The sequence below is a fragment of the Perissodus microlepis genome, chromosome 4 (assembly GCF_051167445.1).
Source record: "Perissodus microlepis isolate ML-2025 ecotype Zambia chromosome 4, ASM5116744v1, whole genome shotgun sequence".
In the NCBI taxonomy this organism is placed as follows: domain Eukaryota; kingdom Metazoa; phylum Chordata; class Actinopteri; order Cichliformes; family Cichlidae; genus Perissodus; species Perissodus microlepis.
In genome coordinates, this window is record NC_140464.1 from 9,369,996 (window position 1) to 9,383,350 (window position 13,355).

The 13,355-nt window shown below is 40.1% G+C and overlaps 1 protein-coding gene across 1 annotated transcript in view; it reads right to left on the bottom strand.

The window, feature by feature from the left end:
- The window catches only part of elfn1a (extracellular leucine-rich repeat and fibronectin type III domain containing 1a), an 84,192-nt gene extending 82,583 nt beyond the window's left edge, over positions 1-1,609 (bottom strand). Inside the window, exon 1 of the mRNA XM_084925486.1 lies at positions 1,029-1,609. The gene's annotated coding sequence lies outside the window, so the exon portion shown is untranslated. The remainder of the gene's footprint in view (positions 1-1,028) is intronic.
- Positions 1,610-13,355: the final 11,746 nt, after the last annotated feature.

Here is a 13,355-nt window from a genome sequence, read left to right on the forward strand (position 1 = left end):
TTTCCCAGACAGATGGCAGAGACGCAACAAAATCCTCAGCTAATCTGTGTGAGACTGAACAGGGCTACACTAAGGACCAGACTGTGTAATAACAACATAGTACTGTATGTTCAGGTCATGCAATGCACTAATCATTTAAGATTGGGCTTTTAAGTTGCCTTAACCATGTCATGACCTCCCTTAATAGTGGCTTGTGAATTGTACATGTACATTACTGAGACTAGATGTCATTTTGTCACTTTTGTGTAGGGTGTGTTGGCCTGGAGATGTAGGAAGCAGAAGAGGTGCAGTCGAGAGCACATGTGTGTGTGTGTATGTGTGTGTGTGTGTGTTTTCTATGCGCACTATATGTGTTTGCTTAATGTGTTCATTTGACAAAGCAACAGCTAGCCCTCTCTACAGCAAGGTGTAAAGTCAAGTAACAGCAGTATCTTTGTGTAAAATAAAGTGGTTATGTAGAGTCGTGGAGGAACTGTCCGTGGTGCTGAAGCGACATCTCCAGCGGACAGTATTACTGGTGGTTTACAGTTGCAAAGTATCCACTTCACTTTGACTGGAGCTGTAGCAGACTGAATGCGTGCAGAGCAAATGCGCGCGTGTGTTGCGTTTTTTTAGTTAATGAAGAAAATAACTTACAAAAAAGGAGAAGAAGAAGAGGCAGGAGAACAAGGAACTTAATGCAGCTACCGTAATTCGTAACACGAATCGCAGCCCAGACCAAAAAGTGCCCCCATGTCCCGTTTCAGTGCCCGTCAATGTGCTAAGATCTTAAAGAAGCAAATGCAAAATGCACCGACGGTAGCGTGCTGTTTTCCAAGTTAAACGGTGCATTTTGAAAGCTCTGTATTCACTTAGTAATATGAGTTATGTTATCTGCATGGCATGTGCACAACAGCTGAACAAAACTCAAATACTAAAACCACTGCTCCTTAATAGAAAACACAAGTGTCAAGTGCAATGCGAGCTCTGTAAAGTCTGCGAAATTAAAGTGCAAAATCGGGCAACAGTGTAATAGTGTAACAGCTTACCTGCTTAACGATCGCAGAGCAAGAGCCTCTTCCCGATACAAAGCTGTCTGCTTACTGTATCTCACCGCGAACACAAGACATATTCAAAGAGACGGGAGATGTTTCTGGCAGATAGTACAAAAATGAAAATAATAAAAGAAAAATCCAGATTTCTGTTTCGGTTTAAAGACGCGCAAAGCAGCAGCTGCCTGCGCCAAGGGTGAGTCTCAAAGATCCATTTAGCGGAGAGTGATTTAATTCAAGGCTGAGCTCCTCTCATTGCTCGCCCTTATGTATGCTGAAGAGACCCGGAGCCTGGCTTGGCTTTTTTTTTCCCTCTCTCTTTTTTCTCTCTCTATTACACCGAGAGCTGACACCAGCGTTTAACCACAATAAAAGGAGCCGTGTAGGTAGGCAGAGTAGGTGTGTTATCAGTTGGGAAACTGCGGAGAATAACTGCGACAGGAGCGCGTGTTGATCCTCCAATCTAGCCGAGGTAAAGTTTAAATCTCATAATAAGATTGCCTGTCACCGCGAGGCTATAAATGGTGGCCGGTTCAACACGGATGCCTAGAGGGTTTTACGGCAACTCCTGCGGCTGAAGTGGAAACTGAAGTGAAGTAAAAACTGAATCGGTTCGACTTAATGAAGACAGTCGGGGGGGGGAAGTGTCAGTTACGTCACCTGGGCTTTAGAGCTTGGGCAGTCCTATCTATGAGAAAACTTTTTTACTCTGAGTATGGGCTGCACCAACGCGCTGGAAATTATTTTGAATTGCTCAATTTCACAGTCTGGTTAGGGGTATGTTTAATTTGGTACTGCTTGAAGGGAGACCATTTTCTTCCTCACATAAAGGTCCACTGCTCCAAACAGCAGGCGTGGGAGTTTAATAATCAAAGGAAGTTATTAGCATGACTATTTAATAATACTTGGTGAATATACTTTTAAAAATTTGCATCCGGGGAATACGGCTATGGGTGAGGCTATTGGGTAGGTATAATACTCTCCCGCTGGTAACAACAAATAATATCCACCTTCGCCTGTTGTGTTTTCGGTCTCTATGTCCTCTGAAATTCATGGGATTACAGGCGTGGCCCATGTCAATAGTCAGGCACACTAATCCAAATGAAAATCATTAAGGAGCTCCCTTAGAGTAGTGAAAAATACCCCACTGGGATTGGTAGAAGGTCTGTGAATTTCAGAGTTTTAATAAGAAGAAGGCAGCAGAAGGAGGAGCTAAGAAATCTATTGAAGTACCCCATACTTCAGTGAAGAGGTCAGGCGTCGGCTCCTGTGATAGTAAATCAATACATATCATTGATAGATTATTGAATATAAAAACCTTCACAACACAATCCAAACCATATGGACATGTGTCCACACAATATGATACAGGATGGCATTCACAAGAAATAACTGCAGAAAGAGCTGAAAGCGTAACGTTTTCCTGCTTAGAAAAGCTACGGCAAAACATCATCTGTGCATCAAGGGTTAAACCCAGATTGTCTCTCCCTGTGTAAATGCAGTCCCAGATTTAATTTATGGAGAGTGCAGCCTGATGTCCTCTGTAATGACGTAGTCTGGGGGATGACCCGAGCAAGTCGGGAAGTGGCAGCCAGGATGCAGATGCTCTTCTCTGAGAGGGAGCAAGTGGTTGTGTTAGGACTTGGCACAGACGCTGCAATTCCTTGTCTCATTGCAGCAGTCACGTTGGAGCTGTGAAATGTGGAGATGGACAGCCTGGCCCAGGAAGTCAGAGCACTGCAGCTGCAGCTCTGAGAATGACAGACACACTGTATCATGCTCCCTAATATCTTCACAACCCTGAGGAGCGCCTGTTATGTGACCCCATATAGACGCTGTAGCCTTTGAGCCTGTGCTGCCACTGCGCACCACGCTAAATTGAAAAATAAAGGTTTAAAGATATCAGGAACAGCAGCTGGCAGAATAAAGAAGAGCAGGATGAAGCCAAAGGTCTTATTATTCTTTTGAGGAGGTAAAGTGAACGCTGCCAAATGCTAATGTTTCTGCTACAATTCTGAAGCCTTACGTGCAAAGAAATTCTTAGGGTACATCAGAAATGCCTCAGTCAGTGGTTTTTATATGAAGTCTTTATGTTTTCTCTTTGTTGTGTTTATTTCAGCGACAACATGAAGACTCAAGTGCAGCAAATAGTGTGGGCTTGATGGGATGTCATAACCTTCCCAGTTGAATTTACCTAGAGGCCACGAATGCTTTCATGTCATCCTTGTATAAGCTTTGATTCCCAGTGGACGAATCTGTCTTTGTTCATCACACATTAATCATTTACAATGGATTGTAAGTATGTATTAGGTAGTCTGTTTCTCATTTCAAAGCCAAATGGCAACATGTCAGACCAGCATTGAATTTATTGACATAAAGGCTGCCAGAGTTTGAGTGTCTCCCTTTCTTATATGTTTCAGTAGAAATGCATACTGCGTGCAACAGACTTTATATATAATCAAAACTGGCAATAGGTTTATTGACAATATTGAGCTCTTTTTGTTGTAATACTTATGACTTGACTGCATTTTCAGGTTCACAGGTTTAAAGGCTGATGATGCACATTACTGTATATTCAGGTTGACTGGTTTTTCAAAACAAGGAAGCACAACAATGAATTATGCTCTGTATAACAGTCTATATATCCTCTGAGATACATTTTATTACATTCTTTTACTACTGGCACTTATTCTGCTTCTGTTCTATCAGTGTCCAGCTAATTAAACTGAATATTGCAATACAAATTCTTTGGCCAAATCATTGGGTATGCCTGTTCTGCTACTTGTTAATTGGAATATCTAATCGGCCCAAACAACAGCAGCACCTCAAGTCATTCAGGCATGTAAACACAGTCAAGACGACATGCTTAAGTTCAAACTGAACATCATAATGGAGGAGGTAGGTGATTTCAGTGAATTTGAATGCTGCATGATTGTGACGTTTTTGACGCGAGTACTTGAAAATGCTGATTTCCTCGGACTTTCCTGTAAATCTCTAGGGTTTACAAAGAATAATTCAAAAAAACAGAAAATACCCAGTGAGAGGCAGTTCTCTGGGTGAAAATGCCTTGTTGACATCAGAGGAGAATGGCCAGACTGCTTTGAGCTGCTAGAACACATCAGTAATTTATATAACCACTTGTTTACAACCAAGGTATGCAGAAAAGCATGTTTAAACACACAACACGTCAAATTTTGAGGCAGATGGGCAACAGCAGCAGAAGAGCACATGGAGTGCCTCTTCTGGCAGTTACGAAGAGGAAACAGAGGCTACAGTTTACCAAAACTGGAAAAAATGTTGCCTGGTGTGAAGAGTCTCAATTTTTGATGTGACAGGTGGCAGGGTCAGAATTTGAACGATATGAAAGTATGCATCCACCCAGGCTAGTGGTCATGGTGGTGTGGGAAATAAATGACATTACATGATTACATATAATTATATCTATGGCACAAAAAATGCACAAATAAGGTAGTTCTGAAGGGAAAAGGGTCCTTCTAGCTATTTCTAAGGAGTACCTAATCAAGTGGCTAGTGAGTGTATGCACCAACAAGTACATTTTTGACTTCAGCATATACAGTTTTCAATTTTAATATGAAATATCTAAAGTATTTAAAAACCAATGATATTCATATGAAATAATAGTATTTAATAATATGCAACAATGCAAACCTACTACTGGATTTTTCAAAAATACAACTGCCCCTGAAATTTTAGCATTTGAGGAAATACAGTGATATCATTCTTGTTACTGTTCTCAACTCTACTGTGCTTGAGATGAAAAATTTGTTAAAGTTAAAAAGCATAATTTATATTAAATTAAATCAATGACACTTTCACTATCAGGCAGTTGGACTTGTTTTGCATTTGACTGGGCAGGAAATGATTTGTTTATCTAAAAACAAAATGCTGAAAATGAAAAGATTATATTGTCAGTAAATGAAGTCCAGGCAGTGAGAGTGGAGAAAAAAAAAGGTGAACTGTATTATTCAAATCCTTCATTTACTGGCTAAGCCAATTTGGTGCTGAGGCAAGTGACAGGGCTGGTAATAATTCAGAGGAAGAGACGGTGACTGCTGGTTGATATAATGGAATATCTGCTGTCAGTGAAGTGCGGGAGATCTATCTTACTGGCTAAGCAGTGGGTATGACATCTACAGCTACTTCACCAATGATAAGGTTATATGGGAGGTATAGGAAGATGCACTCAGAGATGTTTGCTCCCTTTTAAAAGCTCTACTTGCATAACCTTTACTGTCCACCAAGCAACATGCAAACAGATGGAGTGCTGAATCTTTGATAGGCATCGAAATGAAGTGGATGAATGTGGCACGACATTAATATGTCTGTGCTATCGCTGCAGGTTTCTCTGTTATCACCTCGGTTTACGGCCAAAAATACAGAAAGAAAAGACAAAGAGAGAAAATGATCAAACATTACTAATAAAGTGTCCGAAGTAAGTTAGCTGATCATGGTCAAATACCTAACATTGACCTTTAAGACTGAAGAAATCACTTGAATTCCAGATTCAAGATTCAAGATGGAGTTGAGAACATGCCTCTCCAGGTATCCTCTCACAGTCCAAAGACATGCATGCTAAGTTAATAGGCGATTCTAAATTGCACACAGGTGAGAATGGTTGTCTCTCTGTGTTAGCCCTGTGATAGAATGTATTCCACCTCTCATGCAGGGAATAACAACCCCCACCCCCCAAACACACGCACACACACACACACACGCGTGCGCGCGCACACACACACACACACACACACACACACACACACACACACATACACACACACAGAGACACACGCACACCCCACTCGACCCTGACCCTGAGTTAAGGTCTAGTTGATGCCTTCTCATGTCCTGTTATGTCTGACCAGCGGTCTGAATGAATTTGTCTTCTTTAATGTCATAACACCATAAATAAACTTGCCTGGAGTTTTAGCTTTAAAAAATTTAGTTTTTTCCACTGATACTATTTTACAATGCTGTCAAAGTGTCACAGAATATTAAAGTAGTGGCTGCCACAATCGTGTGGGGCAAATTAAATCGCAAGGCTAGGTCAAATCAGACTAGGAAGAGGGGATAGGAATGTATCCCAAAGAACTGCAAAAAGCAAACTAATGCTGAAGAATTGTTTGCATAATCACTAGGTGGAGCACTGAGTGGGACCAGGTTAGGACACAGAACCAAAGCCCTGAGCTAATGTGGGAGTCCCATTTGCATTTTCTTTTTAATTTAGTTAGTGCAGACAAATTGAGATAGCTCATCTCAAACAACTGACTGTACTCTACAATGTGCTCTACATTGCAGATTTGAAAATGGATTCACTGAGCAAAGGATTTATTTTCACTTAATCCAGATCCACAGGTTTAGGTTTAGCTCATTAGAGATGTCTTCTGTTCTGATAGAATATCAATCACCTGTCAACTAAGACAAGGAGACCAATTTGAGATCTTATCTTTTTATTGGCAGCTCTCAAGGGATAGTGAAATTTTACTTAAACCAAGTTATTACCCTTAAGGATGTTTATTGTCTTTCTGCTTTGCCTGTGTCTGCACTCATCATCCAGCAGCCAAGGTGACAATCCTACCTCCTAATTTCCAGAAGAGCTAGAAAAAAATAAATGAGTGAGGGTCATGCTTGGTCTGTAATTTAGAGAGAATTACCCCTCCTCTTGTATGTTTCCTGTGAAGATAGTTGACAACTTGGGTACTTGGTGAGGCAGACAACACACAGTGGAGAGCAGAGCGTGGGCAAACTCAGCCAACACTCAGAGAGGAGGGCTGAGGCCCCATGGTGGCTGCCTCAGCGTGACCGGTGGGATAAACACTACACCTACACTAAAAGCCTTACAAAAGAGACACGGCTATTCCGACAGCTGTGACATGCAGCCTGCACCCTGTGACTCTGAAATGAACAAGGTTTTATTTATGGTTTAGATGGAAGAAAGGCTGAAAATACCTGATGGGGGTACTTTCAGCTCTCAGAGCTCAGCTACTTCGGTTTAGGTCTAGGATTGGCTGCCCAGCCTCCAACTAAATGAAATGGAGCTCCAGATCCGTAAATAGTGACCAGCGTATATATTCTTACAGGGAAAGCACAGTGGGGTTATTTTGACAGGAATGCAAAACATATATAATTAAAAATGGCAAAGTGCCTGTGTGCCTACTCTGGTCTTATTTCTTTTTTTTCTTTAGCCAACTACTCCTCCTTCCTTTAGCTTAGAGGCAAAAAGTGAAATAGGACCATACCTATATTTCACACATCACACCTTAGAGAATTGTAGTACATGCATGATTCAGGGGCTTGCTACTCCTCGCAGGCTCAATTTCTCCAATGTCAGTAAGTACAATGACTTGAAATTTGAAGTTCTTTGACAGATTGATTTAACCTCAATGTCGTGATGATTTGACAAGCAAATATTCAGGCAGTGAGCACTTCTTGTCTTTGATGCCGACAGCTTCACGAATACCTGAGTAATGAAAAATATTTAATTAGATTGTACCACGTATGATATTTATAGTGATTTTATATATAAGAACAGCAAGGGTGTAGGTAAACTGTATAACTGTGTATTTGAATTATTCAAATTTTAAACTTTAAATTCAGTACAATACCCTACCTTTTATTAACAAGCTTGGCTGCATGCCTGTGAAACCATGAGATCCTCTGACTCAGTGCCATCGTTTATACAGTCAGCAATCCTCTCACCTGCCTGCACACAGACTGGCAGCAGCTTCATGGCCTAAAGGGGTAAAAATCACTAGTTAATTATTCATCTTGTGGAATTGATGCCTTCTTTCATAACATGTCTTTAGAAACATCTCAACTAGACAGTACAGACATGTAATAAAGCAGTCGGCATGGAGCTTAGTGGAAACCACTTGACCGTGAAGGATGTGCTGCCCATTCAGGTTCTTTATGATATTTCTTAATGGTAATTATGTGAGCTATAGTTATATATATATATAAACATAACCCTTCTAGTGTTAGCTGAAACATCATTTTTAAGTTATATAGGTACAAGGAAACTATTTATTTATTAGATGAGATTAATATTACATTTGCATACTGCAAATATCAGCATGCAGAATGGCTGCGACTGGATTTGATCAAAACCTGTTTTTTTTTTTCTCTTTTTCCTTTTTTATTTTTTTATTTTTTTACCTTTTAATGCTAATGTTTGCTTTTAAAAATACTGAGATATTTCAGAGGCTGACAGCTACAACAGCAAAACACATCATGCCAGGTCTTATCTTAATAAACAACTTGTTGATAGTGTTTTTTAAGAATTTGTTTGACTTTTGACAAATACTTCATATTTGCTCACTTACCTGCTGGGAAGACTGATAATCGTGTCTGTATGATAAACATGAAGCTACAGTGAGCAGCTTTCTATGAAAACTGAAAACAGGGAGGCATAGACAGCAAAGCTCCCTCCAACATGAAGTAAATACACCTCTAAGCAAAGCCAAAGTTCAGAAATGTATTACAGCTTGTTTGATTAATCAACTCCAACGTGCTATCTTGCTGCAGTATTTTTCCACACTGATTTTAACTTTCTCAGATATTTAAAAAAATAAAACAAATAGTAGTATTTTTTTCAAAAATAATGATGAACCCAAGTTCATTTTTCCATCAGCCAAAATGGTTATACGACTGGCACAGTCTGTCTGATTGTTTGTTTGGTGTTTTTAGGAGGATTACTCAAAACGTTGTTTACAGATTTTCAAGAAAATTTCACCACAAGTGAGGCTTGGCCCAGATTAGAAGTGATTAACTTTTTGTATTTGGTCCAACTCTGGATCTGGGACCAAGAAATTTTGGATGGATTATTTACGATTTGGATAGTGGACATTTGGCATCGTATCTTCACAAATGCATACTGTCTGACTGAAGTTTGTCTGACTGAAGTTTTCTTAATAAAAATGACACAGACTCATCCTGACCATCCAGAGACTCTGTTTTTGGTTTGCATGGAGGGAGTTTACAGCTTTGGCAGAGGTATAGGTGTGGTCTGATGTTTACATACACTCATCATGGGCATGGATGTCATCATAATTTTCAAAGGGTGGAATGATTGTACAGCATACATCTAGAATGATTTTTTAAAAAGAAACAACAACAATTGGCTGCTTAAGTATAATTTACATTGGATTTTCTCTCATCTGTGTCAAAATGATACATTATACATAGAGGCTCAAAAGAAAAAATACGTAGAAAGAGAGACAGACAGACAACTAAGGCTTTCAAACCTAAGAACACTACAACAAATGTCAAGCATGGTAGTGACAGCATCATGCTCTGTGACTTTTACTAGCAGAGGTGCTGATATATTGCTCAAATAATGAAGAAGAAGGATGATCTCCAAATTTAGCTAGATAATTGAAACTTGTACACAGCTGGGTGTTCCAACAGGACAGCGATTGCAAGCACACATCAGAAGTGGTTTTGAAATGAATAAAGCAGGCTAACAATAAGCTGCTGTAATGGCCTACCCAATCTCAAACATATAAAAAATTTGTGCACTGAGTTTAAAAGCCAGTTCAGTGCCAGGAAACCAAGCAATTAAAAATGAACTCTACAAATTCTGTCACGCAGAGTGGTCAAATATCTAGCCATTATAATGCCTGCCAAAAGTGCCTGACCAAGGTGCAAGTTGTTAAGGGACATTTAGGCAAATATTAGCGGTGATGTATCCATATATTTGGGCTAGTATGCATACTTCTCAACCTGTGTGGATTAGATAAAAGTTTCAACTTATTTAGGGTTTTAAGTCATTAAAGATTTATGCTGTACAATCATTCCACCCTGGTAAAAAAAAAAAAGAACAGTTCAAAGAAATCATTAAAAACCTAAAATACCATGAAATTCATGTCTGTGATGAGCATATGTAAGCCTCATTCCACAACTGTACATGTGGCTGAATGATACAAGAGCAAGTAACAGATAAAACAGTTATGGCAACAATATATGCATACATCCTGATAAAACATTCATCCTACACAGTCTTGTTTTTTCATTCACAACATCTGACTCATTTTATAGGATGTAAACAGACTGATGGTGGGTCAGAGGCCAGGGAAGTGGACTGAGGCACACATGTATATTATACACACATTACTCTTGCAGTGATTTCCAACTAAGTGTTGGTACATTGTAGCCTCTGCTGGTGCATCTGTCTGCAGGCAGTTAGCAATAAGGCGCCCACCAGTCTGCATCTGTCTGACTGCAGCTAGGGAGCTTGTGCTTTCCAGTGCCCTATCCATAAGAGAGCTGAGCCTAGCAGGCAGCCCACACAGATGCTGCGCACTGACAAAAGGACATCCGCCTACACTGTGTTGTCTAAATGATTCCCCAGCTCACGTAACGATGAAAAAAGCAGAGCAGATTGTGAAGTGTATGATCAGCGGAGGTTGGAAAGTGTTCAGAGGAAATACTTGTTTCAGTTCCTTTAAAACTTTTCATTACTGGGCTGCCATGCTTGAATAAAAACCCCAAGGTTAAAGGTTATGAGCTGACCCATGATTTCTGACAGATGGTGCAGAGAAAGGGATTGTTTTGATAAACTCGGGCTAAAAGCACTTCATTCTTTTGAACACCACTGCTTCTGTTAAGGTGAGAAGAGGGCAAGTGAAGTGCACTCACACGCAGCAGGAACATGCTCAGCTATTATTGCAGGTGGTGTTATTGTAGCTATAAAGCAATAAAAGCATGACTCACACACATAGGCATGCATGAACACTGACACAACTGCACACTCAGATTTCTGTTAAGTTGACTGTCATATACGGCCTCAGTCTCAGCAGAAATTTCCAAGGTTTTGATGAAGCACAAAATCCCCCATAAGCTTATTAGCTTGACATATTAATAACCAGTCATTAGGAGAAGAATTATTCATGAACTCATTTTAGACAAAGCATTATTTGTATTAACTTTGCTTGTATTATTATTGCATGACAATATTAATACAGGGATGCTGTTAAAATATCTCACCATACAAGGATACTGCTTATTATATATATTCAAATATGCATAACATCATTACTAGTTAGCCCCACTGCAGCAGGCTAATCTTACAAACACTCAGGCTTTGTAAACCAATCATCAGCCACCTCCGCTACATGGATGACAGCAAGCTGTGTGCCAAGAGTGAACAAGACATTGATTCACTGATCCATTCCACTAGAATCTACAGCAATGACATCGGAATGCCATACAGACTAGAGAAGTGTAGTTCGATGGTAACCAAAAGAGGGAAGACAGTAAGAACTGAGGGGATTGTACTACCAGAAGGCAATATTGCAGACATTGAGGGCAGCTACAAGTACCTGAGAATCCCACAGACAAACGGGAACCACGAATAGTAAATAGTAAATTCCCTTAGAGCGCAGTCTTAGGAACAGCAAAGATATTGTTTAGGGGGCTGAAGCTCCTAAGCCTCTGGTAGAGGACCAGAGGTGGAGAATTGTAAAAATTCCCTTCTCGCCCCTTTTATCTGTAATGGAACACAGATCTTTAATCTGTCAAGATCTTTTATCCTTCAAGCTCCTGTATCTGGAAGTCCCACAGGATTTTAGATCAGTCATTTTCGAGCACTGTAGGGGGCGTCTCCCATTTTTCTTGGGACTTCCAGGCCATATTCAGCAGAGATGTTTCTGTATACTATGCCGACCACTTAGTTATGGCGTTCCATGTATGCCCTGCCTGCAAGCATCTTACACACAATCAATCACGACATATTAATTAATAAACTGGAACAGTATGGGATCAGGGGGGTTGTACTGCATTGGGTGAAAAATTATTTAAGTGACAGGAAACAATTTGTGAAGCTGGGTGTCCATTCCTCATCATGCTTGGACATTGTTTGTGGTGTTCCACAAGGCTCTGTACTGGGTCCAAAATTATTTATTATTTATATAAATGATATTTGTAAGGCATCTGATATATTAAAATTTGTATTATTTGCAGACGACACAAATATTTTTTTTTCTGGGGGGAATCTAAAGGAGCTCCTGGATACAATTACTTCAGAAATGTACAAAATTTAAAAAATGGTTTAACAGGAACAAATTATCGCTAAATCTAAGTAAAACTAAAATAATCTTATTTGGGAATTCCCTTAGAAAAGTTCAGATTCATATAGATGGTGTGGAAATTGAAAGAGTACTTGAACATAAGTTTCTTGGTGTGATTATAGATGAGAAATTAAACTGGAAGTCTCATATAAATCATATACATAACAAAATTTCAAGAAGTGTTTCAATCTTGAGTGAAGTAAAAAACATTCTGGACCACAAATCACTCCACATTCTCTATTGTTCCCTGATTGCACCATATTTGCATTACTGTGCAGAGGTTTGGGGCAATACTTACAAGTGTTCGCTATCATCAATCTTTATATTACAAAAAAGGGCCATAAGGATAATCCATAAAACTGGTTACAGAGATCATACAAATCCACTATTCTTAAAATCAAAAATTCTAAAATTCACAGATTCATTTTCTCACTGCACAAATTATGTATAAAGCAATAAATAACCTGCTTCCTGACAATATTCTAAAACTGTTTTCTAAAAGGGAACGGGGATACAATTTGAGGGGGGAATTAAATTTAAAACACCCTTGTATCCGTACAACATTAAAAAGCTTTTGCATCTTCAAGTTCAAGTTCAAATTTATTCGCCACATGTAGTGGCAGGTTGCCCTGCAGTGGAGTGAACCCGCCCCCCGACCTTACACACACAACACAGACATCACATGGGGATGCATGTCAGAGAATGGTTGCATTACAGAAAAACCACTGAAATGGACACTACAATGGGAAAAGTACAAGAGGAAAAAAAGAGACCTCTACTCATGCTGGGCTACAGGAGGACAGCATGAGAACAGGAAACAAAAAAACTCCTCTGCACAGAAAAGCACATAAATGTCCACAGTACAACATTATAGAGCACGTGACCAGCAACAGGGTTGGGTAGGGGATAAGGAGTAATCCCAGGCAACACAGCAGCCATCCTGCCACTGCGCCGACTCTCCAGCGCGGGCCCAGACCCGCCTCGTGTTCCCAGGAGGCAATAAGCATCGAAGGCATTGGAAGAGGAAGGGGATGTGTGAATGCTTATCAGTGTAAGTGTATGTGTGTGCGTGTCCATAGTTCAGCTGAGACAGTGTCCTTCACCGTATCAGGCTAAGTAAACAGTCTGCTAGCCAACCCAGGTGGCCTTGCATGGAATGGGAAGAATAGTCATCACACAGTCGTTATCAGGGAGTTTTTGTTCGGCTCCAGCCTTGGGTCCGTGCAACTGGCGCCGTGGT